The sequence below is a fragment of the Equus przewalskii genome, chromosome 4 (assembly GCF_037783145.1).
Source record: "Equus przewalskii isolate Varuska chromosome 4, EquPr2, whole genome shotgun sequence".
Lineage (NCBI taxonomy): Eukaryota > Metazoa > Chordata > Mammalia > Perissodactyla > Equidae > Equus > Equus przewalskii.
The window spans coordinates 48015413-48037076 of record NC_091834.1 but is presented as its reverse complement, the minus strand read 5'-3'; the positions used below and the strand labels follow the sequence as shown (position 1 = coordinate 48037076).

Here is a 21664-nt window from a genome sequence, read left to right as displayed (position 1 = left end):
ATTATAATAGTTAAATAACATGGTACTAGGGAAAGTAAGGGCATTTTTGTCTGATCCAATTTGTTTTAATATTAGTGACTGATGCGCCCTAGCTTAAATCCTGACTGATTTGAAGCTAAAAGACAAAGTATTGCAAATGGTTACCAAATATGCTTATTTCTGGCAAAGGGATAGAAACTGAAATTTTAGCTGGGCCCTTTCCTCCAAAGTTATAGCTAAGAACGGAATGGAAATTTTTGCTAAAAATATTAACTTGACATTTTTAGCAAATAAAAACCTAAATAACCACAGCTTTGATCATTTACTACATGTGAGTTTTTGTGAGAGGTTTTACATTTGTTTAAATAACATTGCTGAATCAAATTATTCTTTAAATTAAAACCAAACGATCTATTTAAAGTGTGCCAAGTTACTTAGCCTTGCTGCTATGTGTTTGCTCATAGCAGCTGCTAATCCTACAAGGACTGGCACAGACTATGTGAGGAGCTTGGGGATAGGATCCTGTGACACTCCGTGATGAGCAAATGTTTCCTTCCAGACAGCATAGGATAGATATTTTTCATAGTAAAATTTATATGCTGAAGGAATACAAGTGTATATAGTATTAATTTGGAAACCTGAAAAAGTGAGATTGGGAGAATTAGACCTCAATTCTGCTGATCCTGAAGCCAGTATACTTTCCAATGGGTAGTGATGTCTATTAAATATAGAAACAATGTTTATAAAATAGAATGACAATCATTGATTGAAGAACCTTAGGCAAGTCAGTTAGCCCTTCTTGGTTTTATTTGTGTTATCTCTAAAATGATAAGGAATAAATGTAATAATAACTAACGTTCTTCTCTCTTTAACATTCTGACTATTTTAGAGAGGGTATGCACATACACATACTTATACACACATATATGTACACATAATATTATTATATTACATGTAGCATAGAAATAAATAAGAACCCTCCTCTAACATTCTGAATATGTCTTCTAAAATAAAATTCAATAAAACAACACCTGAGTTACACTGGCTAGATGAGATCTTATGTTGGGCGGAGGAGATGGAAAAAGGTACATTTCATTATGGCTTGAGAGATGGACTTCAAAGTTGCCTTAGTTCCCTCCCACCCATAAAGTTTATTTTATAGCTCTTTTGGTGTAGTTGAAGATCTCCACTGTTACAGAGAGCTGTTAAAGTACAAAGTATTTCCCCTCTGCTAACCATCTTTTACTGGTACCTACTCAAAAATTTGGAGATGTCCTCCTATGGAAAAAATGTTGGCCCTACTCATCTTGCCTGTCTGTAAAACAGCTCAGGGAAGATAAGGATGGTTCTTTATAATGTGTGCCTGTAGTTGCAATTAACATGTTCCCCCAAAGGATTTTCAGCTGAGCTTGTCTTTCTATAATAGAACATGTCTCTTTTATACTGAGCATTTGATAAATAACTGCTGGAAGGGACTATTGCTTGATGTGGCTGTTTCAGCCAGTGATTGCAGCCCAATACCGGGGACAATGGAATATGTAATAAAGCTGCTTAATATTAAGAAAGAGTAAACTTTTAAGTTGTGAATTTAAGCCGAGTCACTCCTTTTGACCAACTACAATTGGGTGATTTTGAAACTAAACTTAAATTGGATTGAATATCAATTTTACCATACATTGACTGAGGACTTTGTATAAATTACTTAACTATTGTGAAACTTTGTTTCTTTATTCAGAAAATGCAGAAACATTACCTGCTTCTGAGTTATGTGAAATCCTCCATAAGCTATAAAGTGTATCATGTTAATTGTTATATTCTCATTGTATGTGATATAATACTACGAATATCAACAGATACAGGAATATCAAAGAACTTTGCCTAGTGAGAAGTATTTATGTGATTTCATTTATTTAGCATTTTGACCTATAATTCAGAAAGCTCTAGTGAAAAGAAATTTAAAGGCATAAACTTTGTCCTTAAGAAGTTATAGCAAGTTGATACACGCAAATGAGGAAACAGTTACTGTGCATAGTGAAATACTCTAAAATATAGGTAGTTATTAAATAGCTGGGCAGGAGCATAGAAGAGATAGCCACTTTTGACTGGTAGTTCAGAAAGGGCTTCTCAAATGAGGCAAACTTGATCAAAGCCTTAACAAAGAGGAATGAGAGTAAATTAAGCAGAAGAGGGGGACAAGGACATATTTTTAAATAGGAAGAAAAATATGTGCAAAATTATGGCACATTTTCATTAGTAGGGGAACAACGAAAGGTTCGCAATGGTGGATGCATATGTGGGAAGTGAGGGGACATGATTAGTAAGGGACATACATGCAAAATAAGCAGAATTTACTTCGCTCTGTAGTTATGAGGAAAACGGAAATTCTTTAAATAGAGAAGTGACATGATCAGATTCTCTCTTTTGGAAAATCTTTCTGGCAGCTTGTGAGTGGTGGATGGAGAGCTGGAGGGAACAGTAAGAAAAAGGGCAAGCAAGCCTGGAGGCATAGAATCTTGTTGGGAAATTCTAGGCATTTAGAAAGTAGGGATAGAATTAAGTTAGACCTAAGCATTAGGCATTGGGAACAAATGGGTTTGACTGGAGAGATTTGAGGTAAACTCTATCAGGCTTGTTTACGGATTGGTCAGAAGTAGAAGGATGAATGAGGGAGGAGTTTTACATAGTCTCCGAAATTTCTGGATCAGTGATCTCACACTCTCATGGGAAAAGGCAAAGATTTGAAGGGAGAGATACTGAGTTTATTTGTTGGCGTGTTTATACTGAGATACCTGCGAAATACCTGAATCTCAGCTGCAAGTCTGAAACTCAGGAAAATAGGTTAGGCCTGGAGGTGTAGACTTGGGTGTCATTTTGAAGGTGGTAATTGCAACCATCTGCATAGAAGCAATTACCTTGGGAAATCGTTTTTTTATTTTTCCTCACTTTGATGCAATTATATGATTAGGTAATTAAAGCGCCTCCTTGCCATAGACTGTGTAAGAAAAAAACGCCTAATATGCGTTGGTGATTTATTCCAAAACATCCACACTAGTTTTAAAATAAGTAAATAAAAGAATCATATTCTTAGATTTTAAATTGATCTGTCCATCTAAGAAAAAAGTTCTGCTTCAGCCACTGCCACTATCACTTTTAAGTATTTTGAATTATACTTATAAGTAAAGGTGTATGCCTGTTTTAACTTTTCTCCATGTGATAAAATGGATAATTCAAAGTTTCTTCCAAATATAGGTTTGGCTTGAATACAAGTCCTGTCACACAAGAATTCCCACATTTTAGGGTCCCAAAGCAATCCATCATGATGTAATATAAATTATGTCTTTAACTTTCACAAGACTATTAGAATTAGGTGACTTGACTAGACATTAAGATAGTGTAATACATATCAATCTCATCACTATTCCTGGTAGATTTGTCTTATTAGTGACAAAAGAATTGTATAATTACAAATTGAAGATTATTATATTTTTCCTTTTGGAGTCACTTCACCATTGTTTCATGTTTGAACAACTTTAAATGTAGAGACTTATGCAGCTTTTTAATATCAAAACTCCCCCAAATTTGACATGCTTTAATGACTGATTTCTCATGACTGTAACTTATGCATTTGGAAATGGTGAGCTATTTTATATAAAGAAAGAGTTCATTATCTTTGTTATGATGATTATAACTTATTTTAATATTTTATACACCAGATGTATAAATGATATTTCTCCACTAGCCCTTTCCAATGTGGCGCACTTAGCATAATATAAGAGAAATCTTAGTTTTGTGACATATTGTTCAGCTTACAAGAATTAATACAATCTAAAATAGTAGGTGAAAATTGTAATTGTGCAAATTCTAACCACTAAAATCTAACCATTTGAAGCATTCATAATCCTTAACAGTGTCATAAATCATTTTAACTTTTTAGCAAAGTGACAAAAAGTGCTATATTTTGTATTGCTTTTTTTACATAGTCATATTCCGTTATAAGGAAATTTGGGCTCCAAGCCAAGGAGAACTTTGGAGAACTTTTAAGTTTGAGAGACTGTCTCACAGCTGGAAAGCACCCCAAAGTGGATTGATCGCAGAAGAATATGTTTTCCATTATCTAGCTCTCTACCAAACTATTTCTTGTAGCTTGAAAATAAAAAAGATTTTGTAAGCCCCAAGAGGTCTTTTTGATCCATGAATGAAGTTACCCTGGATTCATATAACTAAAGTCTGACTTCCTTTCAGCCATTGAAATTCAAAACCCTTCCATTTCTTACATGGAATAAGAAAATTCTTCCCAAAAATGTCAAAACTTTGTGTTTTAATGAAGTCAATGTTAGTGCATATCAAAGTTTTTATTCTATTTAAGATGAGTACAACGCGATGTGAAAGGAAAGGTAAACTGAGTAATGGAAGTAGGTTAATTAAAACAGGATAATACAGGATGCATTCAGGTAGCCTTCAAATTATTTTTAACAGTTTTCTTTATCAAAAGTTATAATTTTTCCTTTTGATTATCACAAAAATTATTTCATTCCTATTTTAAAGTTTAGAACTTATGAATTTCCAGCAAAATAAGATATTTAATTTTATTTGCTTTAAAATTTATTACCCAGAATTTTAAGGTAAAAACAATAATTAAAAAGTGACTTGTTCTTCTAGCCCACTCATGTATCCATAATGCCATTTTACCCATGTTGCATTGTGCACTCTGGGTAACTTTTTGTAGAGGAAACCAAGTATACTTCATAGAATCTTCTATATGAATTCTGTAGAGCTACAGACTCCATTTTACAGTAACATGGTAGAGAAATTGAGATGTTGTATTAACTGTGGTAGCCTAGTAAATTAGTAGCATATCTAAAGGAAATTCCAGATTGTTCTTCCAAATTCTACACCACGTATATATACAAATCATGTATGTAGGAATGTAACTTTGAAGCAATTTTCTCCAGAGTAAAATTGGGAATTATTATTAAGAATTATTTACTATAACCATCTGGGCCAAAAGAAATAACGACAAAATCACAAGGTTTAAAAAGTGGCACAGTGACCCCTCTTGCCAGGTGAAAAGAAATTGATGCAACATGTTGAACTTTGATCATTTATGTTTCACCAATGAACCCAAACACACAGAAAATACTTTATTCAAATTGCTCACAATAGGTGCCAATCCTCATTTCTTCATATCAAGGAGAGATGGGGATATGGAAAAATATACCAAATATGCAGATAATCTTTAAATCTTGTTTTAGACAATATTATTTACTTCCTGTCCTATCAAACTTTTTTTTTAACCAGATTTCCTAACAGAATTGCCTTCTCCTTGCCCCTGCCTGCCCTCTCGTGGAGAGCAGCAGAAGAATAAAAGGAAAGAAAGGGAAAAAGACACGTGGCAGAACATCTATGGTGAGATGATGAATAAGTACTTTAAGATAGATGTAACCACATGTCACTAGATAACAACGTTTAGTAAGAATTTGTACATTTCAAAATATTGCCCTGTTTTTAGTGGTAAATTTATTTTTAACTACTGAACGTCAGTTGGCTCACTCTCCTTTAAGATTGCAGGAGGGAATCTCAGAGGATGGAAAGCAAGAGGAAATCATTATCCAATGTGCTTTCCAGGGTTTAACTAAATCACTGGCCAGAGTTGACTTTCTCATTAAATGTTGGTGCTTTGTGTAAGTAACAGTGCCTCACATGCTCACACAGATATTTGGGGTAGGGGAGAGTTCTGTTTAAATAACTTGATTAATAGTTTCATCTCAGTTCATGCAGATAGCATCCTAAAAAACAAAAGTTTCTGTTTCTTTGGGTTCATTGGACTATTAAAAAATCATGACCCAGGTTCAGCCAGGGACTTTTGAAATAGATAAACAGAACCCTTGACTCATAACCAATAACTGAATAACAAGATTTTTATCATAAAATTATCAGAAAAAATCCAAATCTTTCAACTGTAAAATCTCCCCTTTGTTTCCGTAACAAAACTGAAATGACAAACACTAAGTCATCATCACTTAGCAAGAACATAACCAAGAGCTCAAAATTGTTCCGTTTTCCTTATACCAATAGATTTGAGATTGTACCCAAAATTTCCGTCCTGGTTTGGCCTTGCGCCTCAGTCCAGCTTTTCCCTTCCACAGCTGTGTGCTGGGTGCATTCTTCAATAATGGGGCTCTGTGGAGAAGATCTCAAGGGGATTGAGAGAATAGAGAGAGCTGGAGAAGAGCAAGGCATGAAAGAGACTTTAAAAGATGAAACAAATGTTAGGAGTTTATGTAAGTCAACACATTTAAATTTCCTTTTGTTTACATTGTAATGTGGGGATTTTTCAGCTACGTTGACCTTTACCCACTTATTTTATAGAAGAAAAAAATTCTGAGGATACTATCAAGCATTGGATAAGCATGTTGACTTGGTGTTATTATCCATGAAAGGACTAAAAGTTGAACTAACATAACTTTATGTTTTGGACTTTGGACTCTAGGAGTTCATGGAAAATAAGTGTTAGATATTTTGAGCTATTAGAGATGTGCCCACAGGCCTGTTCTCTTCCAGGTGAATATCATTATTTTAATGATAAGTAGAAGAAAAAGAATTGATCCCCACAATTAAACAAACAACAACAAAAAAGCCATGTGTGTGTGTTATCTATTTGTTTATACAGAAGTATACATACACATACTTCTTTTTATCATTCTTTTCTACCTTTTTTAAAGGCAGGGCCAACTTCATATTCCATTTTATCCGGAGCCTGCATCAAGTTCCCCATGCTTCACTTCTTTCTTCTGCTTTTCAGCACCTTCATATCCCTCACATTCTTTTATGGTAGAGCACAACTCTCTCACTTTTTCTAACAAGAAACACACACAGCAGTTAAACAGCTGAGGTCATTCCCATGCTCACGTCGCAGGTCAAGCAAGATCACTTACATTTTTTAGGGGGTCACTTCTTCTCACTGGGTGGGATATGACCTTTTTTCTTTTCACGGAAAAGAAACCACCCCAGATGTTCACCACCCCTTCTCCTTTTTTTCCCATTCTCTTCCTTGTTTCCTGCCAAACACACACACTTAGACATCATTCAGCTTGCTAGTTATCTTTCACTATGTTGACAAAAGATTGGTCTTTATTTCTGTCTAACGTATTTTAAATGTAAAAAAAAAAAAAAAGCCAGACAGAAAACACCAACTGCGATATAGAATAAACTTTAGGTCATGGATACTCATTTCCTAACTTGAATGTATAATTATGAAAACTCCTTGTTTTTTTCAGTATAGTATGTAAAATTATTACTATAAGTTGTTATTCAGATTCATCTCTCTTTGCATCTGTGTTGCCATTTTATATCATCTCTGGGCTGCAGTTTTTTCATAACCATCTGTATTTTGGGGAGTAGCTCTAAGAATGTATTTACTCTATTCTTCTTGTGTGGATTGCTCTTCCTGTTTCTTCATTGACTATCCCAGATAACTTCTATCGTTTGAGGTCTTTCAAATTTTCTCATCTAACACAACCAAGTTTGCAGGGGTTTGGTACTGATTAGAAATATGTAGAAAATTCTCCTGTTTTTGTTTTTCATAAGAGTAGTTAAGCAATGATATCTGCATAAATTACTATCAATTACTATCAATAACACTTTTGTGGTCTGAAACCTGCCTTCCTTATGAAGCTCAGCTGTAGCTGACTGGTTCATTTGGCACATAGTAATTGAAATCATAGGACATGGCAGGTACGGCTCCAGATGCTGGAGGCACAGCAGTGAACAAAACAAAACAAAACAAAAGGCTTCTCTTCATGAAGCTTGCAGTCTAGTGAAAATAGGCTTCCTAACTGAAAACAGCCAACATAGTGGAAAATAAATGTTTGCTCTGTAACCACCACTGAACTGAAAGTCCTATACCAGTCAGCTCAAACTACATGTTTTTTGCTCTCAGTTCCAGAGATTTTAATTTTTAAATAATTGTTACATTTCTCATCTCTTAAATTCCTAAGTTTGTTTTTATTGAGTTTTGGAGTTGGAACAAAATAATGCATTTTGAAATAAGGAAATCTGGCCAAAATAGCCCACATCTTTTGTCACCATACCAATTTTATTAGGGAACATTAATACCCTATAAAAAATCCATAACCAACATGATTTTCAAAAACAGTCCAGTGTCTAATTTTTTGGTTAGAAGGAAAATTCTGTAAATTAAAATCACATTTCTCTTGAGATGAAACATTTCTTTCCAAGAAAAGTTTGTTCATTTCAGAGATGAAAAATATTTATGACCACCAAACTAACAGCTTATCTTAAAGAGAAATTCTAAAGTTTTACCCTTAAGAAAATCTATTGATAAGTAACAACTAATTCATTCAATCAAAAGGATCAATTATTAACACTTTAATTGTGAATTATTTAAAAAAATAAAACGATAGAGAAAACATAGCAAATATATATGTGCCCAAAAGAGGTTTATCAAATCTCATTATGCCACATCTGCTTAATATTCTTTGGTAAGCTCTCTCCATAGACTCTTCTTTAAAGTCATTTTCTTCCTTTCAACTCCAGGAGTAACTTCTACTGTGGATTCAGGAACGACTACATTCTGACTTTCATGGGTCCTAGGCAATTTGCCTTCTTGAGCCTTTTTCTCCATCACGAAAGTCTTAAAAAAATGTATTTGACAACTGTGTTGGTAGAAAGATGAATATAACCCAGGGTGAACTCACTGTTATATATTAAATGTTATTAAGTCCATTTTTTTTCTGGTTTTAAGAGAAATTGAAGTTAAAACATTTCTATGGACCCCTGAAATTAAAGTGGGCCCTTAGCACTATGGCTATTATACCTGGTGGATAAGTTAACCCCGATTTCAGGCTTTATCATTCCAATGCTTTTGCTTATATAGTCATCTATAAAGATGAATTCTTAACTTGCCACTTGTATTGTTTTAGATCAGGTTATGAGAACTAGTTGAATGATTTTGGTTGTCATGCTCTGGCATTTAAACAAAACAGTATCTGCCTTTATTTTGTGGATACATTTACTCTCTGCATTCAGATTACTACAAATGACACTTTTCATTTCACCCACAAACGTATATAATCACAGAAACAATATAAATATGGGAAAGACTTCTTAAATATACAGTTGTTTCTTGGAACATAAAAAGTTGTGTTTTTTTGTTCTCCAGTGGAAAATTCTAGCGTGTGCGTGTTTAAAATAGAGGGGTGAGAGAAAGAGAGAAAGAGATTCAACTGACTCCTTGGTGTAACTTGTGATATATGAAAACTTACACTTAAGTGTTGGCGTGTTTAAAGATTAATCCCTGGAAAAATGTGCATTTCACCATGGAGAGAGTGTCTGCTGCTGTTTGCCTTTAGAGTTCAGTGCCATAATTTGTGTCATTTTTTTTGGACAAGCAATACTACAGAATGTCATCCACACCTTTAAGATTTGCTAATTTCCTCCAGGACTTTTGCTCTTTCTCATGCCAGTTAGTGGTAGAAAAATAGCTTCTTCCATTCATCAGATGAGGTAATGCTCTGTTACTATTCATATTTGAATGTACTGTGAGTGTTGTATTTAAATGATATCAGCAACAAAAAAATGGCGTCTTTCTTTTAAAGACTATTCCTGTACTTTACTCTTCAAAGCTTTTAGGATAACTGTACTAAACCTATTTTCTTGAAGTCTAAATTTTCTTCACTTTAATTAATTAATTAGTGAACAGTGGCTGTATCAGCCACTGTTTTAAGTCATTCAGGATGCCAATACAACTACGGTAAATTAATCTGGTCATGAGCAGCTGTGCCTGAGAATTTGCGATGATGTCCAACATAGCCAAATCTGGTTAAGCTATTGAACCATCCTTCTAGGCTCCATGTTTGCTGGTGGAAGACACTCACCACTTTGGCTGCAGTGAACTCTCATCTAGTGGACCTATTTGCTAGCAAAGAAACACGCCCAGCATTCCCTCACAGTGCTTTTATTTTTTTTCCTTCTATCTGATATTTCTATATTTACCTCTTGGATCTTTCTATGTTCAAATCCTAACTACCTTTCCAAGTGTCAACTCAGATACTACAAATTTCTTAAAATCTTCCTCATTTCCTACTCTGTTACCTCCACCTCTACATTCCCCCATCCCTCTCTATCAAGACAGAAGTCTTATATTATTGTCTTTTGAAATTCCATGCTTTCGCCAGAGTTCATTTAATGGTATGCACAGCTTTCTTCCTTGTGTTATGGTTTGCCCATATCTTCTCTATATGTTCTTATCTGCTAAGTGAGGGCAAAGGATATGTTGAATATATATTTCTAGTCCATGAAACTCATAGCATTAGCCCTTAGTAAATGCTTATATTAGAAATAGTTATCAGCCCTTACTAGTCCTAGATTAGATGTTGAGGTACAGAGTTGAGGAATACACTATATTTCTTCTCTCAAGAAGTGCACAATCTACTTGAGGACACTCAATAATAATAAAGTTAGAAAAAAATAAATTAGAGCAGAGCACTCTTATCATACTATCATAAAGGTAGGAACAGGGAGCACAAAGCATAAGGAAAAGGAAGTAATATACTTCAAGCAATGCACTTTTCTTTCACTGAAACAGTATTACTATATCATATTATACAGATATGATAACTGAAGCTAAGTGAGGTTAACTTGCTCAGCGTAAATAATTCATAAGTAAAAGGGACAGGCTTTGAATTTCAGATCTAGCTAATCTTAAATTAAAAGAGACGTGAAGAGAAGAAGCTAACAGTTTGAGATGATGGTGAGAAACTGGCTAGAGGTCAATTCTAAGAGGAGATAACACCTGAGCTGAGCCTTGAAAGATGTGTAGAAATAGCAAAGCAGGGAGGCCTGGAGGACAGTGACAAGAGCAGATGTGAGGTGTGAAATATCATGGGGAGTAAGGGGAAATTAAAACAGTTCTGCGTGAGTGAGATAAAGAGTGACGAAGTAAGAAGTGGACAAGAATAAAATCATAGAGGACAGTGAGTGCTAAGACATTTGTATTTCAGCCCAATCATGATGAAGGGTTTCAAGCGGAAGAATAAAACGGTCAGTGTTGCTGTAGAACATCTCAGGCAAGTGTAACGATTAGGAGGCTATAACTTGAAATGAATGAGTGGCAATGATAATGACATAATTAGAAGAAAGAGTTGATCAGACATGTTAAATGATTAGAATAGTGTGAAGGCAAATCATTACGAGGGGGAGGAATCAGATTTAGTGGGTGAGATGGTAAAATTAAAAAAGTGCAATGAACTAATTAAATATTCTTAATGCGTTTTATAGAACATTAATAAAACTATAAGGAAAATTGATTAGTTTACTGTCTGCCAGTCCAGTCTACGTGTTTCCTAGCTTTAAACACATATTCTTCAAAAGTCCAGCGGATATGAATCTTTATGCCTCTCTTTACGGATTTACTCAAATATTCCATAGCAAATGTGCTTGGATATTTTATTGACTTCTCTTGAGTTAAAGTTTGTAGAAGGGAGTCATGTTAAAAAATGGATTAAAACATTTCCTTTCAACAATGAATTCAGCATCCCTCCTAAGAAATACTTAACCAATTAGAAGATCCTTCCTAGCTATTTGAATTTCAAGTTAATTCAATAGCTATCATTTATTCCTTTTTTATATTATTGAGGTCACATTGGTTTATAACATTATATAAATTTCAGGTGTGCATCGCTATATTTCAGCTTCTGTGTAGACTGCATCCTGTTCATCACCGAAAGCCTGATGTCCGTCTGTTACCATGCACGTGCCCTTTTACCCCTTTCACCCTCCCCACAACCTTCTACTATGGCAACCACCAATACGTTCTCCTTATCTATGTGTTTATTTGTTTGTCTTCTGCATATGAGTGAAATCATGGTATTCGTCTTTCTCCCTGTGACTTACATTGCTTAGCATAATGCCCTCAAGGTCCATCTATGTTGTTGCAAATGGCAAGATTTCATCCTTTTGTGGCTGAGTAGTATTCCAATGTACATATGTATATACCACACCTTCTTTATCCATTCATCCATTGATTGGCACTTCTAAGGTTGCTTCCAAGTCTTGGCTACTGTGAATAATGCTGAAATGAACATAAGGATGCATATATCTTTTCAAATTAGTGTTTTTGTGTTCTTTGGATAAATACTCAGAAGTGGAACAACTGGGTCATATGGTATTTCTAGTTTTAACTTTCTGAGAAATCTCTACTCTGTTTTCCATAGTGACTGCACCAGTTTGCATTCTCACCAGCAGTGTAGGAGGGTTCCCTTTCTCCACATCCTCTCCAACACTTATTTCTTGTCCTTTTAATAATAGCCATTCTGATGTGTGTGAGGTGATATCTCATTATAGTTTTGATTTGCATTTCCCTAACAATTAGTGGTATTGAATATCTTTCATGTGTCTGTTGGCTATTTGTAAATCATCTTTGGAAAATCTTCTTCTGTTCATATCCTCTGCACATTTTTTGATTGGATTGTTGTTTTTTTGTTGTTGAGTTGTATGAGTTCTTTATAGTAATCAAAACAGCATAGTACTGGCAGAGAAACAGACACGAAGATCAGTGGAACAGGATTGAGAGCCCAGAAATAAACCCACACATCTATGGAAAGCTAATTTTCTACAAAGGAGCCAAGAACATACAATGGAGAAAGGAAAGTCTCTTCCATAAAGAGTGTTGGGAAAATCAGACAGCCACATGCAAAGGAGTGAGAGTAGACCATCATCTTAGACTATACACAAAAATTAACTCAAAATGGATTAAAGACTTGAGTGTAAGACCTGACACCATAAAACTCCTAGAAGAAAACATGGGCAGTATACTCAGTCTTAGCAGTATCTTTTTTAATACGGTGTCTCCTCAGGCAAAGGAAACAAAAGAAAAAATAAACAAATAGAACTACATCAAAGTAAAAAGCTTCTGCACAGCAAAGGAAATCATGGACAAAACAAAAATAAACCCACCAAGTGGGAGAAAATATTTGCAAATCATATGTCCAATAAGGGGCTAATTTCCAAAATACATAAATAACTCATTTATTCTTTGTATAAAACACGTTTATTCATGTTTGCCTACTTTCCTGTCAACTTGTTAAATGCATGTAATGCTCTCTTCGTACTTGACAATAATTTCATGGAAATGTTCCTGGAGTAAATATTTTCATAATTTTTTGAAAATCTTTTACATCCTTACATGATAATGATCAATGTTGCCTGAGGAGGGGAATACACTAGTTAGATATTTTTCTTTTGCTCATTTGTATGTCTTAGTCTCGACTCCTTAGCCAAATGCAACACTAAGTTGTCTGTAATTTACTCTGTAGTAAATCAAGAAAGAGGTGAACCTTTTCTTTCAAAACCTGCATGCTTTGGCAAGCTCTCATGAGTCATTAGATGCTGAAAAGTTACCACACCGTACGATTATAGCTCCAGTTCTATTAAGATATTTGACTTGACAAAAGTCCATTTAAAACTGTATTCTATAATGCCAATAACTACAATAGTAAAATGTAGCACCACCCAGGATTTATATACTCTCATCCTTTAGAAGTATTAAAAGTATTTTCCGTTTTCACTACTCCACATTCGTTACAGCCCTGCGTCAGTGTGGTTGGTCTTTGATGATGTATTTTAGGGATTTCATGCCCATGTTATCTTTAACACTGAAATTAGAAATGTTAATAAAGGCTCACTGGTGACAGGTTAAACTGAGATTCTCTTTATATCAGTTCAGTGAGTATTTGTTGAACAAGTACTTTCCTCTGTTGACTGATTGTGTGTGTATGTCTGTGTGTGACATGGCTTGGCAGTATGGGCCAAGAAGAGGCATGATACCTATGACGTAAGGTAGACTCCAAACTCTCTGCTGTACTCAAGATCGAAATACAGTCAAGAAAAAGGGAAGGGAGACGTTTATTCCATCTGAGGGTTCTTAAGAAGACCATGGTTATATGGAAAAATGGGGGGTAAACGACAAAACACTAATTTTGGCTGCCTTTAGGCCCAAGGACAAATCCTAGCTCAGCTAATTTGGTAGATGTGTCGCTGTTGCAAGTTATTTGGTCTTCCTGAACTCCAGTTTCCTAATTTAGAAAAGAGAAATGAAAAGACCCACTCTTGTGGTTTGGAGTGAAGAGAGAATATTCCTAAAATACCTACACTATTAACCTCTCAATTCTGTTCCATTTATGATGTGTTTTTATTGCTGTTATTCCTATGCTTATTATTGCTAATTGTTCATTTTCCTATTGAATAAGGAGGATTTAAGTCATAACCTAAAACATGAGGAAGACTTTAACAAGGAGATGAAAAGGGGGTGGCTATTTCAGTCAGAAGTAGTCGCCATGTGAGGAAGGGAATACAGCTGGGACAGTAGAAGGGACGTGGACCTCACCTGTGGTGTGCCTGGAAGGAGTTGTTAGTATCAAAGAGCTTTCTAGTTGGAAAACTCCCATTTTTTTAGACAAGCTGAAGTAAGTCACCTTTTCTGATCTGGAACTTGTAACTCAGCCAGAGAAGCTCTGGGCCTTGTAAAAGATGAAAGTTATATGAAAGTATATCTTTGTGGGGAGCAGTCCTCTGACATTACCTAAATTATCTAGATGTAATGTAGAGTATTGCTTGAGAGGTTAAAGTTGGTGATTATATGGTCTCATTCACTATAAAATTATGTATTTCCAGATGAAAATGCTATCATCTTAAATCAAATTATTTATATGTATTTGATTTCATGAAATCTTTTTGTTTTGTCCATAAATGCTTGTATCTGACAAAGACAATTGAAGAAAATTTTATGTACAATATAATCCTGTGATTTTTCCTCAATTAACATTGTATTGTTTATATTTTCTATATATTTATAGGACTTGACACTATAATTTTTAATGATCACAGAAAATATGTATATGATGGCATAAAGCTCCATGTAAATGTCCCCTATTGATAGGCATTCAGATTTCGAAATTTGTTTCCAGATTTTGACTGTTATAAATTAAACTAAAGCATTAAACGATATACATTTCCATGGATGATGGATACTCACTAACTTTCTGTGTTTTCATGACATCTACAAATTACTTTAATTAGAAATTATTTTGTTAATAGTGAGAATTAAATTTTGGGGTCACATTGTCATTACCTAACCATTTATTTGTTAATTGGAAGCTGTAAATTATAGTCTCCTCCCCACTCCCACATTTCCTAGCGTCCTTCCCTACATTATTTTTCTCTGTGGCAATTACTACCAATGATTTAATCACTTTTGTTTGTCTTGTTTAATATCTTCTCCTCCTGTATAAGGCAACACTTTTTGTCTATTTGTATGCTGCTGTTTCCTCAGATTTAGGATAGTGCTTACCATAGAGTGTCTGCTTGGTAAATATTTGTTGAATGAATAAATGGACAAATATACTTTTATTTTGGTCAATTTCTTTTAAAGCTTCAATGCATGGTTGTGTATCCTAGTTGTTTGTTTAGTTCTGTCTGTGAGCCACTGCCACAGTATGACAACTGACAGATGAGTGGTGGGGTTCCAAGACTGGAAAACAAACCCAGGCCATGGAAGTGAGAGTATGGAATCTTAACCACTAGACCACCAGGGCTGGCTCTATTTTGGTCAACTTTTTAGTGCATTTATCTTTTAAGGAATATAGTTTAAGGAATTATATATGTATCTATATATATATATATAAAATAATAAAATAAAAATAATAAAATAAATAAAATTTTAAAAATTAAATAAAATATTAAATAAAATAAAATAATAAAAAATATTAGCAGATATATCTGTATTGAGTTCAATTGTAATTGACTCTCTCTACTATGTTATGGTCAAGCTGTTGTGAGTTTGTACTATATGCCCTAATAGTGTAAGAAAAAACAGTCTCTTAAAGATTACGTCTATTCCTCTATGATTAAATGCCACCTCTGTTATACCACTAATCTAAGTAGAATTTACTGGTGGCTTGTCACACAGTTTGAAAAACTTCCCTCATTTTCTTGCATCTGTTCAAGATTTTAAACTTCAACTATTTAATTATTTAATTATTATTTATTATTAAAGATAAATGCTTTGAACAAAGGCTCCTATTCATTAATATTTTTAAACAATATTAAGCTACTAACTCTCCTTTCTTAAACATCTTTACTTAGACTTTCTACTAAGTTTTCTTCCTGATAAATAGCTCAGTTACATTGTTTCTCCTTTTGATTAATCACTGCTTATCTTTGTAATACTTGAAAGTTTATGATGTGACTGTTTAATACCACTATTCCTTAAGAGATATTGCACTTTGTGCATTCTCAGTGCTTTAATCATTACACAACAGTTCAACATACATGAGTTCTAGGGATCTAGATATATTTGAAATTGGAAATGATGAGGGAGGCATGTTATTTTTAAACAAAGGAATTGCATAGAGTATTAGTTTAATACTCACTGAAAAAAAAAGGCTGAGCATGGCTTAAACACACACAAAATGCAAAGAATCAGGCATAGTTTATATTATTATTCACTAGTCAATCACTGGTCTTTCTATGAACAACCAAGTGTGGATTTCAATCATTGGCTTGGGCAGCTAGACTGCAAGCTGAGACATTGCACTTCTTTGTAACTAGTACCTTGGTGTTTGCTTGCTTTTTAATTTTACATAGCATGGAGAAATCACAAATTGGTGCACTGGGATAATCCAAACTTTATTATGATTATTATCTATATATGTAGAGATCATTTTGGGACAAATAACTCCTTCTCTTATTCTAATCCCTCTACCAACATTTGTACTTTGCCTAACCTGCCCTGGTTAACTAAGTATACTTTGAAATCTTTCAGCATCATCAGAGAAATGATACAGTTTAATTATAGTTCTCTCCTTTATCTAAGTTAGTCTTTCATTGTAAAAATCATCTAGCTTTGGGGTGGGTAAAACCTGACCAGCCTAAGTAACATTTACTAAGGCCAGGAACACTAGCGGTCTGTCTGGAAGGAAGATAGGCCTTAAATGAAACTGAGAATAGGTCTCGCTCCTCTTTGGAGAAACTCTAGTACAAAACCTGGCTCATAGAATGACTAAGTGAATATTTATTGAAATAGGGACTACGTAAAGAAAATTCAGAGAAAAACAGGAAGAACAGGATATGTTTCCAGAGCCTGGAGAATCAGAGACCATACTGACGGAAATCTTCATATTTTAATTTTTCTCTCCTTTTCCTTTCCTTATGTCCTTATAGCTTTTCTCATTCTCCCAAATCAACAAAATTTCACAAGCAAGTACAGGAAGAATCTTTACAATATTGTAAAATGCATCTCTCTAAATTCAAAATGTTGAAAATAAAACTCATTATCATGTTTACAATATCCAGCTGTCCTCTCATCTTTCCCATCAGTGTTAATGCTTAACTATTTACCCAGATCCTTCAGCAAGAAACTGCAGGAGTCAAACTGGATGTTTCTTTCCCTCTCATCACCCACGTGGATCAGCCATTTAGCCCAAGAGAATCAACAATCTAATTTGTTCTCAATTTTGGCTGCATGTCAGAATCACCTAGAGAGCTTTAAATAACACTGATGCCTTGATTCCACCCCCTAGAGATTCTGCCATTATTGGTCAAGTGTGCAGTTGGGGCATCATGTTTTTACAACTCCCCAGGTGATTCAGATATTCAGCCAAGATGAAGAGCCACTGATCTAAATGTTCTCAGTTAACCCTTCTCCTCTTCTCCTGAGGAACGTATTACAGTATCCTCCTCCCAACCCCTGCCCCTATCCTGTATTATTCATACCTGTTCACAATTCCCATGCTTCCTCCACTACTTCTTTGAATATTATTCTCTTTCTTCTCCATCTAATGAACTCCTGCTTTTCCTCTATTGCTCCTTTTTAGGGTAATATCCTTTATGTGGTCTTCCTAGGTGCTCACATGCCTCCTGCTTCCTTGACATTTGTCACATGATGTCTTTATTATGTGTTTATATGTCTGTCTTCTGCTAGGCTGTGTGTCCTTCAAGGACAGGGACTTTCGATACTTATTCTTTGCATCCGCTTCTCTCTTCAGATCTAACATGATTCTTATTACTTAAGGGCTGTTTGATGAATTTTTTTAAGTGACTAAGTGAATTTTTTAAAAAACTTTATAATATTATTCCATGGCTTGTAAAGAGCTTCTTTCTCAGTAATATATAGACAAACAATGAGAATATTTTCCATATTTTTGAAAAAAGTTCCATGCTACAAGGATTGAGTCATATTTAAGAGGCTTCTATACTTTCAAAGTTTGAAAAAAATAATAGATCTGAAGAAAATGTCTGCATTGCACAAATATTCATGTTTTAGGAATGTATAATCTGTGATAATTGGATTATATGATTTTGCATGTAATAAATAAAAATTGTCAAAGAAATCATTTGTTTTGTCTGTATTTCTCTATACTTATATGTATATAAGCTCATATTTATGTAGACATATGTACCTACATTAGATTTAACCACATATATTTTAGTTAAAAAGATAAATTAAAAATTTACCTACCATAAGAAATATAATGTGTACCATCTGAGACATTAGCAAATTTGTAAATATCATCTGACTTGCACATATTGTGGTATTCCAAGTACAGGAGGAATTGCTGGAATCTAGAAAATTCATAAAGCTTGGGTTTTGTTGTAGGTGAAAATGAATGAAATTCACTGTCAGTAAAACAGAACTAAATTAGATTAAGCAGACTCCATTGTCTGTCCTAATAGATGAGTTTCTAGCTCTTTTTTCTTAATAAGAACCCCTGGGGGAAAAAACGAGTTAAAATTATAGATTCCTGAACCCCTCATCCTGAGATGATAGGTCAGGAGATCTGGTGTGGGGCCTCAAAATCTCTGATTTTACCATCATTCAAATTTTTTTTTTTTATCACCAGGGAAGTTGGGAAATATTGACATAAGTAAATTTAAAGTTTTTTTGTTTTCTTTAAATAGGCTAGTAAAATGGGGTGTGGGTATATCTAATCCACCCTATCTATAGAGAATTCACCCTATCTACTTTCAAAATCATGATATGAACCACCTCCTGGTGGCTTCGTTCTCCATATAACCACATGCAAGCCCAATCTCTTTTCCTTATGTTCAGGGTGGACATCCCTCAGAAAAACAGAAGGTGTATGAGAGCCACTGAACTAGTCTTGCCAGAAGATAATAATGAGTGCTTTTGATTATCCTCTTAGGTTTTAAGCGGTCCTACAGAGAGAACATTTCATGGATTTTATTTAACCCAACAGTTCCCTAACTTAATATTTCTCAGAAACTTTTTCTGTGCTTCTTTCATGTTCAACAACTATTAATAGTCTATGAGAACAATGCTTTAAGAAACAAATTTTGGAAAATGCGAGAATAAATAATATTCTTGCATGTGATGCCATAATAGCCACCTAAAAGTGAAAAATTCAGACGAAATAGTAGTCATGTAGATGTCTAACAAAGCGATACGCACTTATCCACCTTTTTATAGTAAATTTTAGCAAAATCATTTTCTCTATTTTAACAGAGAAATTGAGGCATTGAAAATTTTAGTTTTAAATACCAGGATCCAGTACCTACCTTTCTTTCTTTGAATTATTTCTTAGGTAGATTTTATTTCCCATGGAAGTCAGTAGAAGATAGTAAGAAATTTTCAATAGATGCACTTATGAAACAAGATATATTCTTGAAAAAATATTATATATTCAATGGACGCTATATATCAAATGCTTTTATAAATTTCTTTTTAAAAGATTATGTACTCTTGGTGAGCCACAAAGAATATATTACCAAAGTAATGACTAAACCAAAGTTATTGTAGTAAAATTATATACTTAGTAATATTTTGGATTTTTTGTCTATGAATATATATGATTTATATATTTTGATTAAATATTATTCTTAAAACTGTGCCTACTATTTTAAAAAAGCAAACTCAGAGTCTTAACCATAGAGACAACTATTTATTTTAAAATTTGATAACAAATAATGATTCATAGTTTAGTTCAATAAAGGAATACAATTAATACTCTAAAAGAAATCTACTTTATGCAACTGGTTGAAAGATGAAAAAAACCTGTAATTTCTTTTTTGATATAATGCAAAACAAAGAACCAGAAATTTTTCATGATTTGAATGATGAATTCAAGTAAATTGCTTGGTAGATGCAGATACAGTATTAAAAGATTTAATTTTTGTAAATAAGAAGGAAGAAGCAGCTCTTCCATTACTCTTAAGATTCAACTACAAGAAAAGAAAATATAAAGAGTGGATAAAAAATGTTTAAACTGAGCCAAAAGTGTCAGGTAATAGAGCAACAACACACTTAGCAGATCTCTCACTACCAGAGTTTTGGATCAACTCCCAGCTTTAGGAGTTGGATGAAACTGGTGTGACGTTTGCCAAAACTGATGGAGGCTTCAAAATGTTTAAAAAAAAATCTGTTTATAAAGATGGAAATGTTCTTTCTTCTCCATACATAGTTTTTCTTTTTGTTTCCAGGATAATCTGATTTCTAAAATATATTACTATAGCACATTTAATCTTTTATTTTGAAGGCATGTAAAAGTGATGAGAAAATTAAACTAAAAAATTGCGCATCAGAATTTTTATGAAAGAATTAGAAAACTTCAGATGCATAAGGATGAAAATAGAGTTCCTATTTCCATTTCATGTCTAAATTTTTTAGTAAATAATATGTATACAGATTTGGGTGCAAAGAACTCTGTCTTTATTAATTCATAGAATTGTTCATTCCTTCCTTCCTACTTAGGGGAAACAAAAAGAAAATAAGATATAATTGTAGTTTTTATGAAGATTCATTCATTATATCACAAGCTACTTTTAGGAAGAAATACCTCATGATAAGAACTGAGTCCACAAACAATTCCAGCTCACCATATAAACTTGCCTGAGCTGAATTCTACTTTATATTTGTATATTTTAAATTTTTAAATTAGGGAAACATAATTCAAAGTTAAAAAAAACTAACTATGTTTAAAGACTGGTGCTGTATTTCTATTTCTTAAAACATAACAATTTAACCAAAATTGAGTTTTCAAAATTGTCATTTTTGGAAAGTGACAATAAGCATTGTCATTGAACTAGATGAGACTCAAGATTCTCGTAGGACCTACAAAGTATATAGTATGGGTACACACATAACTGTTGATTGACTGAAAATGCCAACAATTAAAATGACAAGAATTATAGGACAGATCTTTTTTACACTGAAAACACAGCTGGTAAAGTATTCCAAAGAACCAGATTTAACATACATACAATTGTTGTAATTGTGCTGAAATTAAAATGCACCTAAAATATTCATTGATGCCACTGCAGATACTTGATAAATCAATAGAATATTTTGAAAAGTTCTGGTGCCTACATATAAGTGTTTTTAGATATGTGCATATGGGTCACAAATTCCCAGCAGCATATTTTGGATCAAATTGATATAATTCACTATATAATCTCAACATCGTATTTATAAATGTTCTCACCTATTCAAAAATTGGCTAGTATCTATCATGACACAAGAGAGGCAAAATAATCCATTTTGTGACAGGTATAAGGCCAAAGTATGGATTGTCTTGAGTGCCAAGTAGAGAATTTCAGAGTTAATGCTTTATCTTCTTGAACAGGGCAAATGACTTGGTGAAAACAAGTCTGG

The 21664-nt window shown here is 33.8% G+C and overlaps 1 protein-coding gene across 6 annotated transcripts in view; it reads left to right on the top strand.

Moving 5' to 3' along the window:
- The window catches only part of AGMO (alkylglycerol monooxygenase), a 339471-nt gene that overhangs the window by 232672 nt on the left and 85135 nt on the right, over positions 1–21664 (top strand). For 3 of the 6 annotated variants that reach the window (XR_011539063.1, XR_011539062.1, XR_011539064.1), the window contains exon 13: positions 5278–5385. The exons of the other annotated variants lie outside the window; for them this stretch is intronic. The gene's annotated coding sequence lies outside the window, so the exon portion shown is untranslated. The remainder of the gene's footprint in view (positions 1–5277; positions 5386–21664) is intronic. 6 annotated transcript variants of the gene reach the window in all.